Source organism: Eptesicus fuscus, chromosome 10, assembly GCF_027574615.1.
Source record: "Eptesicus fuscus isolate TK198812 chromosome 10, DD_ASM_mEF_20220401, whole genome shotgun sequence".
In the NCBI taxonomy this organism is placed as follows: Eukaryota; Metazoa; Chordata; class Mammalia; order Chiroptera; family Vespertilionidae; genus Eptesicus; species Eptesicus fuscus.
Window position 1 is genome coordinate 85,770,587 of NC_072482.1, and position 20,589 is coordinate 85,791,175.

The window sequence follows — 20,589 nt, forward strand, 5'->3', positions numbered from 1 at the left end:
TTTAACTCCTCCTCCCCCCAAAAAAAACAACTCTAGGAGCCAAATACTCTTTACACCAGTTCACAGATAAGCCAGTTAAAGGTCAAAGAAGCTGAGAACATTTGGTCAAGATCAGAAATAAAGTAGGGCTTGAGCTAGGATTTGAGTCACCACCTCCCCGATCTTGACCCAGAAAGTATATTGCTCCCCACTGTGCTTTGCTGCCTTTCACACAGAACTCAGGGACTATCAGGTTATCATTTGGTCACACGAAAAAATAAGATCCATGTGAATCTCACCAGTGCTGTTTTTAAGAGTGTGCCCCAAACAAACCTTAATTCCTAAGAGTTTGAATCAGACAGGAGAGGTGTGTGAAAATATCAAATGTTTGTGTGATTACCCGGGCAACCTTGCCTGTGCTAGCTAAATATGATCCTGACTAATCAACTAGAGCAGCTGAGGGATTTTTCTAGATGTGGGCAGTTTTCATTTGTACATGTGATTTGCCCAGCTATATACGTGGAAAGGGAAAATGCATCTATTTATTTAGCATAATGATGTCCCAAAACAAAAGGAGAAATCATTTCACTCCTGCTTAGGTAAGATATTTTCGTCTTTCTTAAATCTCTCTGTGCGTATTTTTGGGTTCATAGCAACCAACAGACAATGTAGGACAGGCAGTGCATGTGCTGAGTGCAAAGAGACAAGGGCCTTGGGCAGTGGGGACGTGTGCGGAGGAAGGAGAGTTGATGTTGGCAAGTGTCAAACACTGATGGCCATTGACTAGGAAGAGTCCTTGGCAAAACATAGTACGATTTTCTGGAGGTTGTTGACCATTATCAATTTTTATTTTCTGACATTCACAAAAACAGAAGAATGCAGATTTTGACGCCCTGGAGCTCTGCAGTTTGCCAACTTTATGAGTACATCAACAGCTTTATACTGCCATCATGTGGTCACTTCTCAATCTGTTCAAAAATTCCGCTAGAGCCAAGCTTGGAGGAGAGACACTGAATGATTCAGATATGATTGTGTTGGGCAGCTTGTAAGAACGATGCTGGCCAGTCCTGCATCTGATACAGGCAGCAACCGTATGTGTGCGCTGGGGGAGGGGGGAGAAAGAAAGGGCTGAGATCCCTGGAGGAGAGCAGGGGTGGGGCAAGGAGAACTGCAGGCAGCTGGACTTGGCATGGGGACAGGCAGCTGGCAGAGAGGAAATCTGTCCACTGGGGATTCAGGCCACACTAGTGGGCTTGGGTTCATTGGCAAGAGTAAGGATAGGTCCCAACCCTCATAGGGTGGATGGGACTGGAAAATAAAGTAGGAACCAGAGTTAAACTTTAGTTATGATCTTGCCTGATCACTGGCTCTTAAAAGAATTCAGACCTGGCTGGTGTGGCTCAGTGGTTGAGTGTCAACCTATGAACCAGGAGGTCATGGTTCAATTCCTGGTCAGGGTACATGCCCAGGTTGCTGGCTGGATCCCAGGTTGGAGACATGCAGGAGGCAGCCAATCAATGATTCTCTCTCATCATTGAAGTTTCTCTCTCTCTTTCTCTCCCTCCCCCTTCCTCTCTGAAATCAACAAAAATATATATATTTTTTAAAACTTTAAAAAAAAATTCAGGTGCCCCATGTGTCTCACTCATGAATGCCAGAAGTTCAGGCAAGCCCGGCCTGGCCCTTCCCTGGGAAGGTGCTCTTGCTGACACTCACTGGCCACTCACTTCTCTCCAGCAGAGGAAGGGAATCCAGTCCGCAGAGGAGAACCTGGAGTCTGGGTCTCTTCATCACTGGGCAGGACACCAGGGAGATAAGAAGGTCCTGGGCTCTATGGAAATAAACGAAGACCAAGCACATGAGAACAGCAAGGGCTATTCACTCTTCGGTTGCTCAAGCAAGGGAGTCAGCCAGCGTCAGTTTCCTTTTCTCAGGGATCCCGGCAGGCAGAGGAGTGGGACAGCTTTACAGAGCAAAAGGAGAAGGCTGCGGGTGTGTGCTGATGGGAACCTTTGGCCTGGGGAAGCTGTAGGGGGGATTAACCAGAATTGGGCGTCCTGTTTAATTGGTTAGTGGTTTTCTCTAGTTGGTCCCAAGTTGGAAGCAGGGACATAAATTAGGGAAATTGTCGGTCATTAATCAAGTCCTGGCCATGGGGGATCGTCTGTTACAGAAGTTCTTGTTTGGCTTCCTGCACGGTCACTAGAAATGGCAGGCTGGCTTCCAGTGAACCTGACTCACGGCCGGCTGGGTTTCTGGGCTGTTTACTGTGGGTGAGAGGATTGGTTTTCTGGGAAGATCACTGCAGATTGTGGGTCACAGCCTAGGGGCCAGCAGAGAGGGAGCAATTTCTGTGGGTGCATTCTCTTCCTGCCTCATGTCCCCTGCCAGTGCCTCCCGGGGGATTAACCCGACTGGAAGCCGGAGGACAAGGGGAACACTGACTATGTCATCTTTAGTTGGGCCAAGAATGGATCGAGAAGGGCCAGATGGAGAACAACCAACACATAACATTATGATGGTCATATATCTGTGATGTGCCTTTGCACCCCTTAAACTCAGTAGAATGAGCGCCCCCTGCAGCCGGGAGCCGCAGCTCTCAGGTCCCATCCAGGAACTGGCCAGCAAGGAGCATGGCTCTGGAAGTGAGGGGAATAATCCATAGGGGGAACCCTCCCGATTCTCATCCTCACCACAAGCTGGCAAAGTCAGGGAGCAGCACAACCAAAAGTGCTCTCCTGGCATTTCAACTGCCATGAGTCAGGTTTACAGGAAGCCAGACTGCTATTCACTTGGCGTTTACAACTCATTCTAACAAAGAAAAGGAGTGTGCCCCAAGCCTTCGGAGAAAACACAGCACTCTACGTCCTGGTGAGGTGCGGGGGGGGGGTGTGTGGTGGGGGGGGGGGGGGCAGATGCTAAAAACCTGAGCCAAGTGCCGGGAACAGCAGTTTGGAGTAACAGGGCAGAGTGTGGGAGTGTGGGTTGGCATGAAGGGCAGCGTGGGCTTCCCGGCCCCACCAGAGGAAGGCACGGGAAAGGAAGCCGGTCCCAGACAGGCAGAATGTGGAACCAGCCTCTCCAATCCCACTGCCTTCCCGTGGCCAGGCCAACCAGCCATCACCATCGGAACAAGCTCCGCCACATCTCTGCTTGACTTTAAATTGTGGGAAATACACATAAAATTCGCTGTTTAACCGTTTGTACGTGTACAGTTCAGTAGTAAGTGCATTTATGTTGTTGTAAAACCAAGAACTCTTTTATGTGGTTGTAAAACCAAGAACTCTTCTCATCTTGTAAAACTGAACTCTATACCCATTAAATAACAATTTCCCATTGCCCCCTCCTCCCAGGCCCAACAACCACCATTGTACTTTCTGTCTCTAGGGAATTGACGACTCTAGGTACCTCGTATAAGAGGGATCATACAGTATCTGTCTTCTTGTGATTGGGTTATTTCAATCAGCAAAATGGCCTCCACTTTCATCTATCTTATAGCATGTGTCAGAATTCCTTCCTTTCCAAGGCTGGTTAATATTCTACTGCATGCCTATTCCACATTTTGTTTATCTATTCACCCAGCGAAGAACATTTGGGTTGCTCTCACCTTTGGGGCATCCTCCTATCTAATAAAAGAGTAATATGCAAATTGACCATCACTCTGACACCCAAGATGGCCACCCCCATGTGGTCAAAGATGGCTGCCCCCAAGTGGACACAAGATGGCCACCACAAGATGGCCTGCAGGGGAGGGCAGTTGTGGGCGATCAGGCCAGTAGGAGAGGGCAATTAAGAGTGACTGGGCCAGCAGAGGAGGGCAGTTGGGGAGGACCAGGCCTGCAGGGGAGGACAGTTGGGGGTGATCAGGCCTGCAGGGGAGGGCAGTTTGGGGTGACCAGGCCTGCAGGGGAGGGCAGTTGTGGGACCAGGCCTGCAGGGGAGGGCAGTTGTGGGGACCAGGCCTGCAGGGGAGGGCAGTTAGGGGTGACCAGGCTGGCAGGGGAGGGCAATTAGGGGCAATCAGGCCGGCAGGGGAGCAGTTAGGCATCGATCAGGCTGGCAGGGGAGTGGTTAGGGGGTGATCAAGCTGGCAGGCAGAAGCAGTTAGGTGCAATCAGGCAGGCAGGCAGACGAACAGTTGGGAGCCAGCAGTCCTGGATTGTGAAAGGATGTCCGACTGCCCGAGTAGGCCCAATCCCAGTGGGATCAGGCCTAAATGGTCAATCGGACATCCCTCGAGGGGTCCCAGATTGGAGAGGGTGCAGGCTGGGCTGAGGGACATACCCCCACCCCCCGCCCCCATGCATGAATTTCATGCACCGGGCCTCTAGTTGTGAATAATGTTGCAATAAATGTGGGTATACAAATTGCTCGCTGAGACCCTGCTTCCAATGTTTTGAGTATAGACCCAGAAATGAAATTGCTGCACATCTCTTTTTTGTTCACCGTTAAGCCAACTGTTTTCAGAGGTCATGTCGGGGGAAGGGCCTGGGATTTGAAGTCACAGTTCTGGCTTTTAAGTCTCGATGTTAACCTTCTACTGGCTCTGTCATCTTCAGCAAGTTTCTTAACATCTCTGAAGCCTGTGCTTCTCTTCTATAAGATGAAAATGTAATACCCACACCAGTAGGTTCCTAAGGATGCTATCAGAAAGTACTGCGAACTATGTGGCTTAAAACAGTAGACATGTATTTTCTCAGATCTTGAGGCTAAAAGACCAAAATCAAGGTGTTGGCAGGACTGGCTCCTTCTTGGCAGCTCAGAATCTGTCCCTGCCTCTCTGAGCTTCTGGGGGTTGGTAGCAGTCCTCGGCCTCCCTGGCTTACAGCTGCATGGTTATAACGTCTGCCTCTGCCGCCACATGGCCATCTTCCCCAGTGTCTTCACATGGCACTCTCCTCTCTATATCTGTCTAAACTTTCCTTATTTTAGCCCAATCAGTGTTGCTCAGTAATTAAGCATTGACCTATGAACCAGGAGGTCACAGTTTGATTCCCAGGCAAGGCACATGCTGGGTTGTGGGCTCAATCTCCAATGGGGGTAGTACAGGAGGCAGCCGATCAATGATTCTTTCTCTCCCTCTCCTTTCCTCTCTAAAATCATTACATCCATAAAAATTGTCCTCATTTTACAAGGACACCAGCATTGGGTTAAGGCCCATCCTAATCCAGTATGACCTCACTGATTACATCAACAAAGACTTTCTTTCCAAATAAGGTCACATCACAGGTGCTGGGATTAGGACTTAAATTACTTTCCAGGGAAACATATTCAACCCACACCCACCCTCCAGGATGTCTGTAAGCATTGAATGCATTTTGTAATGCTGAAGCATCATTACTGGATGAAAGGAACGATCATGGCGAAGCTGACATTCAGCTTGCATGTCTTCTGACTGCAAGGACTTCCCCCCCCCCTGTGCTGCTGGGTTTATTTCCGTGTTAAATCCATTCTTGTTTACTGAGTGTCCCTCTGGTTCCAACGGGGCCTGCATTCGCTGTGTACTGTTAAATGTTCAATGTCGTTTTTATCCCTGGGAGAAGGAAGGACATTAAGCGTGGACTTCAGTAGATCAAGTCGGCTCCTTATGCTATTTTTGTTGTTGTTGCTTTGGGTCTCTGAAGAATACCTTCTCTGCTGCTTTGCATTCTCGCTGTCCAAGGAGGACAGGCAGAAACAAAAGGCGTGCCTAGGATTCTCTCGGGGAGTGAGTCAGGGCTGTGAGGTCACTGTGTCCTTCCCGAGCCCATTCAGTGGTCACCACCTCCATACATACCACACCCCAGAGAGGCCAGGGCTGCCTTGCTCATGCAGTGTCTTCAGATGTTCATCCACATGCCCCATAGCATCCTCCAAACTGGGACACACAAAACAGATTTACTGGCACTAGGAATAGAAACGATTAACGCTCAACGCTTTAACTATATTGCTGCTCACTTACCCATGAGCCCTAGAAGAATAACCATCTTCCAACATATGAAAATCAGCACTTCCAGAAGAGAGAAAATTAAGGGAGGATTATTTGGGTTTAAAAAGGACTCATGAAGTGATTCCTTAAAAGAGAAGACTATAATCCTATATAATAAAGAGCTAATATGCTAATTAGACAGGACAGTGGAACGACCTTCCAGACGACCTTTGGAACAACCAGTGGACAGGAGACAGGGTGTGAGGCAGCCCGGGCCGCGAGGGCCTACTCTTGCACGATTTTCATGCATTGAGCCTCTAGTAACCATAATAACAGCATAAGATTTCGTTTAAAAATTTTCCAGGTTCATCTCTTGAGAAAGATGCTGCTGGGTATCTGTGCACAGCCTCCTCCTGGGATCTGCAGCTCTTGGGCCCGGAGGTGGACTTAATGGAAAGGCGTCCTGCTGATCTCCACGTTCAGCAGCTCAGCAATTCTGCAAACAGGCCTCTCCAGTTGATGCCAACCCTGCCTCCAGCCTGAGGGAGGAGTGACAGACAGACCAGGTGACACACACTGCTCAGAGGCTTGGACGGGGCCACCTGGTGATTTATTTACAGAGGCAGCTGTTCTATAAAGTCAACGCCAGGGCATTCTAACTAGGCAGGTCACCAAACCCTGAGGCAAAGTCAGAGTTTAAGTGCTGTTATTTCACGCTCTCAGTCTCGCTGGTTTTAATGAGCTGTGGCTTTCTAGGGAAAGAATTAAAGAGCAATTCCTCGCAGGAACCCATCCAGGAACCGGGGACACTAATGGCCACATTTTCCTCCAGCCCTGCCTCCTGGTCTCAGCCACACTAGCAGCCCTGGATCTCTCACATCCCGACACACAGAACCTCAGAGAAGCTTATCTCCAGCTGTAAACGCCTGCTTACTGCTACTAATAGCACAAGTAATTTTGCTGGAAAGCCTGGGGAAGATTCTTCCATTTATTACCTCGCGAATCGATTCTGGCTTTAATAGAAAGACATCGGCTATAGACCGCAATGCGCAATGAAGTAGGGCATGCAAATCCTAGCAGGGTTTTGAGGCCAGGATTCTGAAAGGGAAAGAGAAAGAGAGCCCTACCCTCCTCCACCGCCCCGCCATCCCACCCCCACCCCCCCACCCCCGTTCACCCGGTTTCCTGCGTGCAGCGTGAGAAAGGAGACTCCATTTCTGGTGGAAGCAGCCCCTGTCTTTCGGCCAGTGCCCTTGAGACTTGAGACTACAGTGGCGAGAACTCAGGCAGGGGAACCAGGTTGCAGGCGCTGGGGTGCAGCAGCTGAAAGGCGCAGCTGAGATGATGCTGATTGTAGGACTGAGGGAAAGCGAGAGCAGGGCTCTGAGAATGGCCGAGAAAGGACGAAAGAAAGGGCCTGTGAGTCCAGGAAAGTGGATATTGCGCATGGGGTGCCTCTTATGCATTTTCCCTTCAAAGATGAGGCCGTTCGTCCCCACCTACAGTAAGGTTGGCTGCTTCACCCAGGGACCTTCTCAGCAGGCCAGGGGACATGGAGAATCGTTGTCACTGGAGAAGCAGATCTGACGAGACACGTGGTACATGGTAAGCAATAAAGACACTGACCACAAAGGTCACCCTCCTGCCCCTTCCGCAGCTCACCTGGACAGTGTCCACTCCGGTCCCTGTCACACGGGAGGCAACTCATGAGGGCAGATTACACCATTTCTCAGACCACGGCCTTGCCTTCTTGAACATCCTAGTACCCAGCCTTCCTCTCACATTTTAGTTTTCAAAATATATTTATACTAGCGTTCCCATTGCAGGAAAAATCCTGCAATAGGGTTTCCTGCTGTACTCTACCCCGCCCCACCTGCTCTCCTCCCTTGTCCCCTGGCCCGCCTTCTCCGCCAGCCCGCCCCGCTCTCCTTCATTCTCCCCCGGCCCCGCCTCCACCCCCCCACCGCTCCCCCCCCCCCCCCGGCTTGCTTGCTTCTCCGCAGCTTTGCTCCCTTCAGCATCTCTTGGCTTCTTTCTAAGCTGTCTTGATATGCAAATTAGCCGCCATCTTTGTTGGGATAATTTGCATACTCGTCCTGATTGGTTGGTGGGCGTGGCTTGGCTGGTGGGCGTGGCTTGGCATAGCGAAGGTGTGGTCAATTTGCATATTTGTCTATTATTAGGTAGGATTGATTTCAGAGAGGAAGGGAGCAGGGGAAAGAGATAGGAACATCAATGACGAGAGAGAATCATGGATCGGCTGCCTCCTGCACACCCCACACTGGGGATGGAGCCTGCAACCTGGGCATGTGCCCTGACCAGGAATCAAAGTGACCTCCTGGGTCATAGGTTGACGCTCAACCATTGAGCCACACCAGCCGGGCATCGCTCACATATTTTAAACCACCCTGCGCGGCCAGGCCTTCAGGCCCTCGCTCACGGGGCCTTGGTGGTCCCAGTGAAGGGCAGGTGTGGAGGGCGGAGGAGCCAGCGGGACACTGCAGCCACGCAGACTTCCCACACATCTCACAGGATGGGGCATCGGAAGGGAGCACATTTCACCTGCTGTGAGTGGTTGGCCATTTCAGGAAACCCCAGTCATCTGCTTGAAGGTAGAAAGAGAACTTGAACACAGTCCTTTATTCCTTCTCAGAGCTGCTCCTCTAGAGCGGCCACAGGAGAGATCTATTAAGCTGCAGCTGGTCTCTGACAATGAAATGCTAATTAATTTCGTTTTAAATGGGTCACTAAAACCCCCAGTGGTAGCTTTTCTCATAGTTTAATAGCAGCATTGTAAGAAAGTTTAATACTTTAAGGACATGCATAAATCTCCCCCCTCCAAAAAGGATAAAGTTCCAAATCTTCTCTTATCTGCCTGAATTGTTTCCTGCCTCTGTGCTATAGAATGTGTCAGGAGATATTCTTTTTTTTTTATCCTTACTCAAGCATATGTGTATTGATTTTTAAAAAGAGAAGAAAGAGAGAGAGAGATAACATCAATGTGAGAGGAAAACATCGATCAGTTGTCTCCCGGACATGCCCCAACCAGGGATCGAACCCACTACCTAGGTATGTGCTCTGACTGGGAATCGAACCTGCAACTCTTTGGTGCAAGGGATGACCCTCCAACCAACTGAGCCGTCCAACCAGGGCTCAGGAAATATCCTCTATGTATCTTTTTCTTTTCCCCCACTAGTAGGTAGGAAATCTTCCTCAACAGAGCGCTCACAGTTACAGATTTCCAGATACTGGAAATCTCTATTCTGAGAGCAGCGAGTCAGCTGTGACAACCAGAAGCAGGCCTCTGAGGGCTTCCCCCCACAGCCTGGGAGAGCCCTGTGTTTTTGACACTTGGCCCTTTCATCAAGAAGCTCTCTGGGGTTCTCTTAAAACCACTCAGACCCAGAAAAAAGAGACTGACTCAGCTCTGGTTGTCCCTGTGTTTCAGTCCCTTTACTGCTCAGTAGCACACAGGGAACAAATCCACAAGGAGAGGAGAGAAAACTTGATTCCGTTGCACGATCAGACCTGCTAACGCTGCACCTGGGAGTGTGGCAGGCAGATTCATGCCCGTCCACGTCCCAGCCCCGGGACCTGTGCGTGTGCTACACGGCAAAGGGGCTCTGCGATGTGATGAGGTAGAGGATCTGCAGATGGAGAGTTTGCGGGATTTTCCAGGTGGGGCCAATGTAATCACGAGAATCCTTATGCGTGAAGGAGAGAGGAAGGAGAGCAAGTTCAGCGTGAGAGGATGTGAGAAAGGCTATCCTAGCATTGCTGCTTTGACCACGCGAGAGCCATGAGCCAAAGATGCCAGGGGCCTCTAGGGGCTGGAAAAACAACAAGGACACAGTTTTCCCCGCGGGCCTGCGGAGGAGTGCCGCCCTGCCAGCACCTGCCTTTAGCCCAGGGAGACCCATTTCGCACTTCTGACCTGCAAATCTCAAGGTAACGGGCTTGTAGTCTTTTAAACCACGACGTGTGTGGTCATTTGTTACAGCAGCCACAGGGGGTTCGTACAGGGAGGACGTCGGAAACAGTGTTCTCTAGAGATAAGTGAACTCGTGACTCCGAAGCAACCCTTCACATCTGGGTAGCTTACAGATCTCGTTTGATCCTCCCTGCTAGAATGTACTAGTTAAACCATTTTGCTAGAAGGCGAGCGTTCCGAGTGGGCTCTGTGTTTTGTTCGCTGCTCTGTCTGCAGCACCTGGAGAGGTGTCTGGTTCCATAAACGTTGTTGAATGAGTGCCGTGCCCAGTAAATGACCCTCTGGGCCAACCAGGTCGATGTAACGCCATCTGCAGGCATTGTCACCCTGGTTGGAAATGACTAACATGTCTGTCTACCTCTACTCTCCCCATCCTGTTCCAAACCACTGTCCGCCCTGGCCACTTCACTGAGCTCGCCATAGCCACCTCTCCTCCTCGCCAGTCATCTCCACATTCCAGTGGGAGTGAGCTTCTGAAAACATCTGGGAGCTTGTTTCTCTCCTCCTCCCACCACTGGGCCTGGGACACGGACATGCTCCTGCCCCTGCCTTCCTGCCTAGCCTCCTCGTGGATCCCTCTTCCCATGCCTCTCTTTGATCCAACCGGAAGCTCAAGGTGCTAAGTCCCTCCTACGTCAGGGCTGTGCACATGTTGTTCCCTTTGTCTTGAATGTGTTTCCGCCCCTATTTCTCCTAGGTAACCCCTGCTGTCATTTCTCTTATCAAAGGTCATTTCCTCTGGAAAGACCTGCACTACCAGGTGAGTTGAAGGCTCCCTGCCCCGCCCCCCCCCCCCCCCCCGCTTTCTAACCACCACCATCCACCATCCACCATAGCATGTATCACTGACTTCTCAACACCTAGCCCAAAACTTGTAAGAAAGTAATACACATTTGCGGCATATGAACATGCTGAAGCTCAGTGATTTCCCTAAAGTCACACCGCTTGTTGTGCTGGAGCTAGGAAGAGAACACAGGTGTTCTGCTTTCCAACATCTTTCCACGATTCCACGTAGCCTCTCGAAGTAATTCCTGCCGGGGTGTCTGAAACCCAGGAGACACTAGCAAGACTGGAGGGAGCAGTGATGACTGTCCAGCTGAACGGCAGAGAAGTAATAGACTGGGACAAGCCAGCTGGCACGCAGGCAAGCCAGCCTGGCGCACGGAATGGGAGACGGGGCCCCTGGCTTGAAGCACGGTTTCTCAGTCCAGGAGGAGCAGAGGCAGGGCTTTCCACGGAGCCTGACAAACCCCTGGCAGATTACTGAGGCCCAGCCTACTCACCCCAGGTCGGACAGGCCAGCCTCATACTGGAGGTCCCTTTAGGGTTTTGCCTGAGGCTTTCCCTGAGCTACACTGAAGTCCCTCTGCCCAATCCTGCTTCTTCCTTCCAATCCAAGGTGCTGACACCAGGAAGACTCCCTGATAAACCTCTGGCCTGTTCATCCTTATCTGAAAGTCTTCTTCCTGAGGAACCCCAGCTGTGACAATAACTGTTATCAGTCAACCAAGACTTTCTCTGATCTGAATGAATGACTTCTTCTAATGTTTTTCCTTCATCTGTTGGAATAATCACACGATTTTTCTCTTTTAATTTGTTTATGGAGTTTAAACAAATTAAAAGTAAACCAACACTGCATTTGTGGAATTAATGCAATTTGATCATAATGTAGTATCTTTTGTATTTTTTCAGGTTCAATTTGCTAATGTGATTTTGTGTCTATGGTCATGGATGAAGGTGAACTCTTTTATGCTTTTGGTTTGTGGTTTTGCTTGCAATGTCCTTGTCCTTGTCTAGATTTGGCATCAGAGTAATATTGGCTTCATAACATAAATTGAGGAGTAGTCCTTCAGTTTCTATTCTCCAAAAGGGTTTGTTTGGAATTTTGAAAGTCAAAATTTCTTTGTGTAAGGATTTTTAACTACTACTTTTATTCCATTAATGGACTATTCAAATTCTCTATTTCTTCTCAAGATAAGTTTAGCAAGTTATATTTTTAAAGTATTTATTCATTTCATCTAGGTTTAACACTTATTGACTATTTATTTATTTATTTATTTATTTTCTTGTTTAAAGCATTACATGTCTTCTTTTTCCCCGATTGAACCCGCCCCCCCCCCCCCCGGCCACTCCCACCTCTGGTGACAAGCCCCTACCGCCCCAGAGTCTGTGTCCATTGGTTATGACTTTTTAAATAATGACCCTTGGACATCTTTAGTTATATCCCTCTTCATTCATGATATTGTTTATTTTAGAGTACTCTCTCTTTTTTCCTTAACTTTCCCAGAAGTTTGCTCTTAAAGTTTTTCCAAAGACTCAACTTTGGTCTAAGCTGATCCTCTCTATTGTATGTTTGTTTTATATTTTATTAATTTCTGCTCAGATTGCATTTTTTCTTTCTTTTACTTTATTTTTCTAACTTCTTAAGTTAGATGCTTACTTCATCAATTTTGAGCTTTTCTTCTTTTCTAATATAAATTTTCTCTAAGTATCATTTGATTTGAATCCCTAGAAGATTTAATGGGTAGTATTTTTATAATTGTTTATATTTTAATATTTTCTGATCTTCATTAATTGTTTTCTTTAACCTTTAGACATGTATGATTTTTTAAAAATTTCTAAATGTATAGCATTTTCTTGTTACGTTTCAAGATTTCTAAGCCAGTTGCATATAGGCTCTCTAAACTAATTAGAGTGGTGATCTAGATGATACCAGTCCTTTGACCTGAGGCTTTATACAGAGTGGAAGCGATTATGACATAGCACAATGTCAATTTTCATGTTTCATGGGTTCTTCAAAGAAAGGTGTATACTTTGCTGAGTTTGCTCTTTAAATCTTCTGTACCCTAACACATATTTTTATCTGCTTTATCTATCATTTACTATGAGAGATATTTACTATTTCCCACTATACTTATAGATTTATTAATTCATCTTTAAAGTTCTGTCCATCTTTGCTTTATGTGTTTTGAGACTTCATTAAAATACATACAAGTTTTGATTTGTTATATCATCCTGATGGAATTTAACTTTTACCATCATAATGTGATCCTTAAATTATGTTTTGTCTAGTATGATTTTACTTATACCAGTTTTCATTTAGATGTTGCCTGGATATCTTCCCAATCCTTTGGCTTTCTATCTTTTTTGTGTTTCTATGTTTATGTATTTCTCATATAGAGAGCATACTGCAGGGTTTTATTTAGTTTGCCAAGATTTGCCTTTAAAAGATTATTGTGATTATTTATGTATTTGCATTTTTCTTTAGCACTGTATCATGTGTTTTCTATTTGGCTTACTGTTTCTTTTTTCTCTTGTCTTCTCTGTTTCTTTTACCTCTCTCTCTCTTAGCTTTCTTCCTTTTTTTAGATTGATTAAGACTTGCTTTGTTTTGTTTTTGTTTTTCCGAATCCATTTTTCTTCCTCTATTTGGAAGTTATACTACTGCCAGCCTTTTAATGGCAATGCAAGCTATTTTACTATGATTTTACTATACATCTTAAAAATTGCAGTTAATCCTGCCTTCCAGAATTCCTCTTTCACTTCTGTGTAGGAGGTCTTCAGTTTCCTTACTTTTGTGTCAGTTACCAGTGAAGAAAGGAAAGATGGAAGATAGAAAGAAAGGAAAGAAGAAAGGCTTTAAAAACATACAAACTATTTATCCAAGATTTTAGTTTGTCAAAGAGAAAAGTCAATTTTTTGAAGAATCAAAAATAATTTATCTGTGAACACAAAAGATTCACTGTGATACAGGAGAAGTGTAATATAGTGCTGTTCACAGAATATTCTGAACTTATAAAAAGGACTCCATTAGAAACACTGTTTTGTACCCCTGCCCAAAAATGGCATGGTTAAGTGATTTGAGGAATACCTTATTGGCTCAGAGCTAAATATATACACCACCTCCCTCAACCTACCACACTGTCAGAAGTGGAAATATAAATTATCTGTCTAACATTTTTAATCAATTAAGATAATTCAGAATAAATTAGTAAAATGATCCAGGATAAATGAAAACTCACACTGAGAAGCCTGTATAGGAATCAGGCTGTAGACTGCACTTGGCAACAACCAATTCGTAGAGTTTACTTATAACCTAAACACTTTGCCAAGCTTTCTCCTTTGAACTCATGCTTCCTCCTGAGAATTTACTGTTTCTCAAAACTCAGATAAGATTATCATCCATTGGTCACACAAAAATAGCCATAATGGAACATAAACAACCACAGTGAAACAGTATTTGTCATGACCCAGTTCTTCAACTTCGTGAGAAGTCTCAGACCAGTAATACTTATGAGCAAAGCCTGTCTTTATTGCCAGCGTTAGCCCTTGGTCCCTGCTCTTTCCAACTCTAGGTGTTGATTACAATGAAGGGAGCATTTGTAATTAACTGTCCCTTCTTACGAAGCAGGTCATTTGGGGCCCGTCACTCCTGCTGTCTTCACACTGTCTTCCAGCCCGGGCCTGACCTGGAGCAAACACTTTGCTCAATGGAAGTAAATTATGTTGGTGCTTAGCTTCTCTGTTGTCAGCTGTGTATTGCACTCTCATAAAACTTTAGTGGTTCAACCACCCAAGCCACCAATTTGAGCCACTTAAACCACCTTTAGTGGCTCAGCCAACCAAGTTCACTTTTTTCCCTTTGGCTTAGCTCTGTTGATTAATTCAGAACAATCTCCAAATCTTAGCTGTATTAACTGAGATAGAACAAGGAGGATTCAGTTGCCAACACCCTCAGTTCCTCTACTTCATCCATGTTGCATTTGTCCCTGACTCCCCTTCCCCTCGCCTCCCCCCCCACCCCGCAGCCCCACCCTCACCCACCCCCCACCCCCGCTCCCCTGCCACCTCTCTGTGGCCTTTGGTGGAGATTCCACATTTCTCCCTAAGGACACCAGCACTGTTGGGAGATGTCACAGTCATTTCCTGGGATAGTGATCACAGAGCCCCATAGAAGGGGCTTATTTCTATCCTCACCTGACATCAGTTGTTTTATGTGATCATATAAATCCTAGTCCAACCCATCCTCTAAGCTTCTGATTACCTAGGGAAAATTTAATTGTAATCTAATGCTTCTGAAAGGTATTACTTAAAGCCAAGGTAGAAAATAGATTCCACGTCAAGTGCCAACTCCCAGCAATTGGTAGGAACTAATGGATCCCTATGCTACAGAACATTAGAGGGCTACATCCCCATTCCAAGGAAAAGAGAGCGGTAATCCATCTCACTGGGTGGGATAGGCAGGGCGCAATGAGGAGTGGCTACTGTGTGAAAAAATCAGAGATTGAATAAATAAGAGAGGAAATTTGGAAATGAATGAGAAGCTGCATTCACAATTGGGAAACCTTTCTCTTCTAAAATGTAGGTTTGGAGTGGAGGAGCTTTTGACACTGGGATCCAGGCAGCTGTTGCACTGCCAGCTGACAATTTTAATGATCAACCAGAGCTGCCGTCCTCTGGCCAAGCCAGCCCAGGAGGTGTGACCAGGGTTTGCCGCCAACTAACTTATTGCAAATTGTATTTCATTTGCAACCATAGGCTGATAGGAGAAAAATATTTATCAGATAGGGGCAGGCAAAGAACTAAAATTGATTCTTCTGGCAAGCAGTGTAAGTGTATTGTTTATTGTGAGAGAAATATATACTTTTTATTTTTCAATTATAGTTTACATTCAGTATTATTTTGTACTAGTGGCCTGGTGCATGAAATTTGTGCACAGGGTGGGGGGGTGTCCCTCAGCCTGGCCTGCACCCTCTCCAATCTGGGACCCCTCAGGGGATGTCTGACTGCTGGTTTAGGCCCGATCCCGCAGGATTGGACATCCCTCTCCAATCCAGGACCACTGACTCCTAACCACTCACCTGCCTGCCTGCCTGCCTAATGCCCCAACTTCCCCCCGTTGCTGGCCTGCTCACCCCCAACTGCCCCCCTTGCAGGCCTGCTCACCCCCAACTACCCCCCTGCCATCCTGCTTGCCCCCAACTGGACCCCCTGTCAGCCTGCTTGCCCCCAACTGCCCCCCTGCCAGCCTGATCACCCCCAACTGCCCTCTCCTCCTGGCCTGATCACCCCTAACCACCTCTGCCTCAGCCCCGCCGCCATGTCTTTGTCCAGAAAGTCTCCCAGTCTAATTAGCATATTACTCTATTATTAGTATAGATTAGTTTCATGTGTACAGCATAGCAGTTATACAATCATATACTTTTATAATGTGCCCTCCCCCCAATATTTAAATACCCACCTGGCCATACATAGTTATTACAATATTATTGACTGTATTCCCTATGCTGTACTTTATACCCCCGTGACTATTTTGTGACTACCAATTTGTACTTCTTAATCCCTTCACCTTTTTCACTCAGCCCCTCAACCCCCACCCCTCTGGCATCTATCAGTCTGAGAGAAAAATATATTCTGATACTCAGTACCATTAAAGTCTATAGAAAACTGCCAAACCAGTGTGGCTCAGTGCTTGATCATCGACCTATAAACCAGGAGGTCATGGTTCGATTCGGGGCACATGCCTGGGTTGTGGGATCGATCATTGATGTTTCTATCTCTCTCTCCCTCTCCCTTCCTCTCTGAAATAAATAAAAATATTTATTTTTAAAATCTACACAAAATTCGGCATTTGCTGTTTCAAAACAGAAAATAATATTAATGGAATACTTTTATGGAAAAAAAACTTTTTAAAATTTTATTCTCAAAATGGGACGTGATTACATAGGAAAGGATATACTGCAGTCATGTGCCCCATAATGAATTTGAGTCAATGAAGAACCACATAGACAATGGTGGTCCCATGGATTACAATGAAGCTGAAAAATTCCTATTTCCTAGTGATGTCACCCCATTGCCCCATCATAGGGCAATGCATTACTCCTGTGTCTGTGGTGATGCTGGTGTGAAGAAACATACTGTGCTGGTGGTTGTATAAAAGGATAGCCCATACAGTTATATACAGTACACAATACTTGATAATGATAAATAAACAGCTGTTCTGGCTTGTTTTTACTATACATTTTAGCATTATTTTCGAGTGTACTCTTTCTACTTATAAAGAAGTTTGCTGAGAAACACTATGCCCTGTTACGCCCGCAGCAGCCTTATACATCTCTTGTTTACCTCCTCTCTTGATCGAATCATTTCCCTTGTGCTTGATTTAATCTTGAGCTGTTTTGTTTATCATGGCCCTTAAGCATACAAAATCTACTGCTAATGTTGCCAGTAAGAGATCACATCTAGTGACTGACCTGGAAGTGAAATTAAAAGTGATTAAAGACTACAAAAGTGAAACTCGGTGATGGTTATTGCTTGCCAGTCAGGCACACCCTATTCCACCATATCTACCATCTAAAGGACAAGAACCAAATGACAGAAACTGTTAAAGGATCTGCTGCATTGAAGACAACGAGACTAGCAAAATTTTGAGAAGGGCCTACATCAGACATGGAGAAGCTTCTAATAACCAGGACTGAGGACAAGATACAGCAGTGTGTCTCTCTCAGCACCACTATAATCACGGCCAAAACAAAAAGTTTGTGTGCAACGCTAAAAGAAAAGCCTGAAACTGACTATGGTATCGAATTTGCTGCTAGCCCTGGAATTGTTATTCATCACATAATGTGAAAGCGAGTAGTGAGTCTGCAAGTGCTGACCTGAAAGCAGCCAAAGAATTTTTGGAAACTCTAGGTAAGCTGATTGTGGAAGAAAGTTGCTTGCCAGAGCAGATGTTCAATATGGATGAAGCCTCCCTGTTCTGGAAATAGATGCCTGAAAGGACTTCTTCTTATCTATAAGAAGAACCTAGTCAATGCCAGGTTTCAAGGTGATTAAGGACAGAATAACAGTCATGCTTGGGGGTGATATTGCAGGCTACAAATTGAAGCCCTTTGTGATCTGGCACAGTGAGAATCTTGGGACTTCAAGCATATCAGCCACCACACGCTGCCAGGGTATTCCAGGAGCAATAGGAAGGCATGGATGACCCAGCTCTTCTTTCAAAATGCCTCCTGAATTGCTATGCCAGTGAAATGGAGAATAACATAACTTTCAAGATCTAGGTTATTGTTAATAATGCTCCCAGACATCCTCCTTCTATTAGGGATCTTCATCTGAATAGCAAAGTGGTGTTTCTCCTTCCAAACACCACCTCTTTGATCCAACCAAGGGATCAAGGAGCTAAAGCAGCCTAAACCTGAGAAGGACTACCACCTGAGAAGGACTTTTGCTCAGGCTTCCTGCAACTGACGAAGACACTGATGCAGTTCTGAAAGCATTACATCTATGACTGCATCAAGAACCTCGCTTGGGCTTGAGCTGATGTCACCAAGGAGTGTATAAATGGCATCTGGGAGAAGGCATTCAAACAGTTCACCCATGACTTCAAAGCATTTGCCAAGGATGAGGAGGTTGCAAAAACCAACATGGCTGTCATTGAGACAGCAAACAACTTTAACCTGGGTGAGGAGCTCCTAGAGGTAGTTCCAGAGGGACTGACTAATGAGTTGTTGGAACTGAAACGGGAACATACAGCTGAAGAAGAGGCAAGAGGAAAGGAAACTGCAAGACAAGAAAAGGAACTAAGGACATTCACTGTGAAGGGTTTAGCAGACCTCAACAAGCTCCTTAAAAAGTTTAAAAACATGGACCCCAACACTGAAAGGTTTTCATCGGTAGAGAGGAATGTTCATGGTACATTATCTGCTTCCAAGCAAATCTATGATAATAATAAAATAAAAAATAAGCAAACCATCATAGACATATTCCTGAAAAGAGGGACATCTCTAGAAGAGCCTCAGGCAGGAGGCGTTCCAGAAGAAGGAATTGTTATCATAGGAGATGACAGCTCTGTGCATATATTGCCCATGAAGACCTGGGACAAGATGTAAAAGTTAAAGACAGTGATACTGGTGATCCTAACCCTGTGTAGGCCTAGGTCAGTGGTCGGCAAACCGAGGCTCGCGAGCCACATGCGGCTCTTTGGCCCCTTGAGTGTGGCTCCTCCACAAAATACCACGGCCTGGGCGAGTCTATTTTGAAGAAGTGGCATTAGAAGAAGTTTAAGTTTAAAAAACTTGGCTCTCAAAAGAAATTTCAATCGTTGTACTGTTGATATTTGGCTCTGTTGACTAATGAGTTTGCCGACCACTGGCCTAGGTTACTGTGTTTGGGTCCTAGTTTTTAATTAAAAAAAGTTTATAAAGTTAAACCAATTAAAAATAGAAAAAAGCTTTCAAAATAGGAATTAAAAAGACAAAAGTATTTTTTGTACAGATTTGCAATTTAAGTGGTGTTATTACAACAGAATCAAAAATTATTTTAAAAATTTAATAGTTTATAAAATAAATTTATAGTAACCTAAGGTTAATTTATTATAGAAGAAAGAAGAATATATTTTATAAATTTAATGTAGCCTAAGTGTATAGTGTTTAGAAAGTCTACAGTTGTGTCCAGTAATGTCCTAGGCCTCCACATTCACTTACTCAATGACTCACCAGAGCAACTTCCAGTCCTGCAAGCCCATTCATAAGTGCTCAAACAGGTGTACCATTTTTATCTTTTTCTAGAGGCCCAGTACACAAACTGGTGCATGGGTGGTGTCCATCCGGCCCGCTCCCTATAAGGGCCAATTGGGCAGGCTGGCAGGGGGGCGGGGGGGGACTGCAGGCATTTGGCCGGCCGGCCCCACCCCCTGGTCAAACTCCTGGTTGAACTCCCAGTCTAACTCCCGGTGGAGGGAACAATTTGCACATTAGCCTTTTACTAGTATTATATAGGATACCCTATTTTTACTGTATCTTTGCTATGTTTAGATATATGTAGATACAAAACTACTTTCCTTTGTGTTATAATTGCCTACAGTATTCAGTATAGTAGCATGCTATACAGGCTTATAGCCTAAGAGCAATAGACTATACCACATGGCCTAGGACTCAGGGGTCCTCAAACTTTTTAAACAGGGGGCCAGTTCACTGTCCCTCAGACTGTTGGAGGGCCAGACTATAGTTTAAAAAAAACTATGAACAAATTCCTATGCACACTGCATATATCTTATTTTGAAGTAAAAAAACAAAATGGCAAAAACACCCACATGTGGCCCGCGTGCCGTAGTTTGAGGACGCCTGGTGTTTAGTAGGCTATGCTATCTAGGTTTGTATAAATGCACTCTATGATGTTTGCACAATGACACAACCATCTGATGACACATTTCACAGAATGTATCCCTATCATTAAGCAATGCATGATTGTGTAATCAAGTTAGCTAGAAATGGAATTTTATTAATTTATATGTAAGAGTCAGTATAAATTATTATATTGTTCTCCCTCACATAACCTCCCTTCCAAATGCTGCTTTGAGAATAAATTTTAAAAGGATAGATTTACCTCTATAACTTCTTCCACCTCATCTCCCAATATACTACTGTTTTTCTAGGTTGAAATATATCTATAACATAAAACATAATACAAGATTGTGTTTTATGATTGAGTAGATTAGGCTATAAAAGTGTATGAGGGCCCTCCGTACACAGTAAATTAGCCTTTGAAGAAGGAATAATGAAGAACTCTATGATTGCTGCCAATCTACCCACACTGATCAGGATTTGTTGGCCTCTTGGGCCTTGCAACTTTTTAAATGATTGTTTTAAAATGATAGATCCAGAACAGTCTTTTAGGAGAAATGTTTGAAGTTTGACTGTGCTCAGAATCC

The 20,589-nt window shown here is 45.5% G+C and overlaps 1 long non-coding RNA gene across 2 annotated transcripts; it reads right to left on the minus strand.

The window, feature by feature from the left end:
* Positions 1 to 817: 817 nt before the first annotated feature.
* Positions 818 to 19,471, minus strand: LOC129150633 (uncharacterized). Of its 2 annotated transcripts, none has more exons than XR_008557354.1 (3): positions 19,376 to 19,471; positions 1,696 to 1,810; positions 818 to 1,081 (listed from the first exon to the last, which is right to left on the minus strand). It is a non-coding gene; the product is annotated as an uncharacterized LOC129150633 (long non-coding RNA). The 2 variants fall into 2 exon arrangements; XR_008557355.1 differs by having other exon boundaries at positions 19,364 to 19,471.
* Positions 19,472 to 20,589: the final 1,118 nt, after the last annotated feature.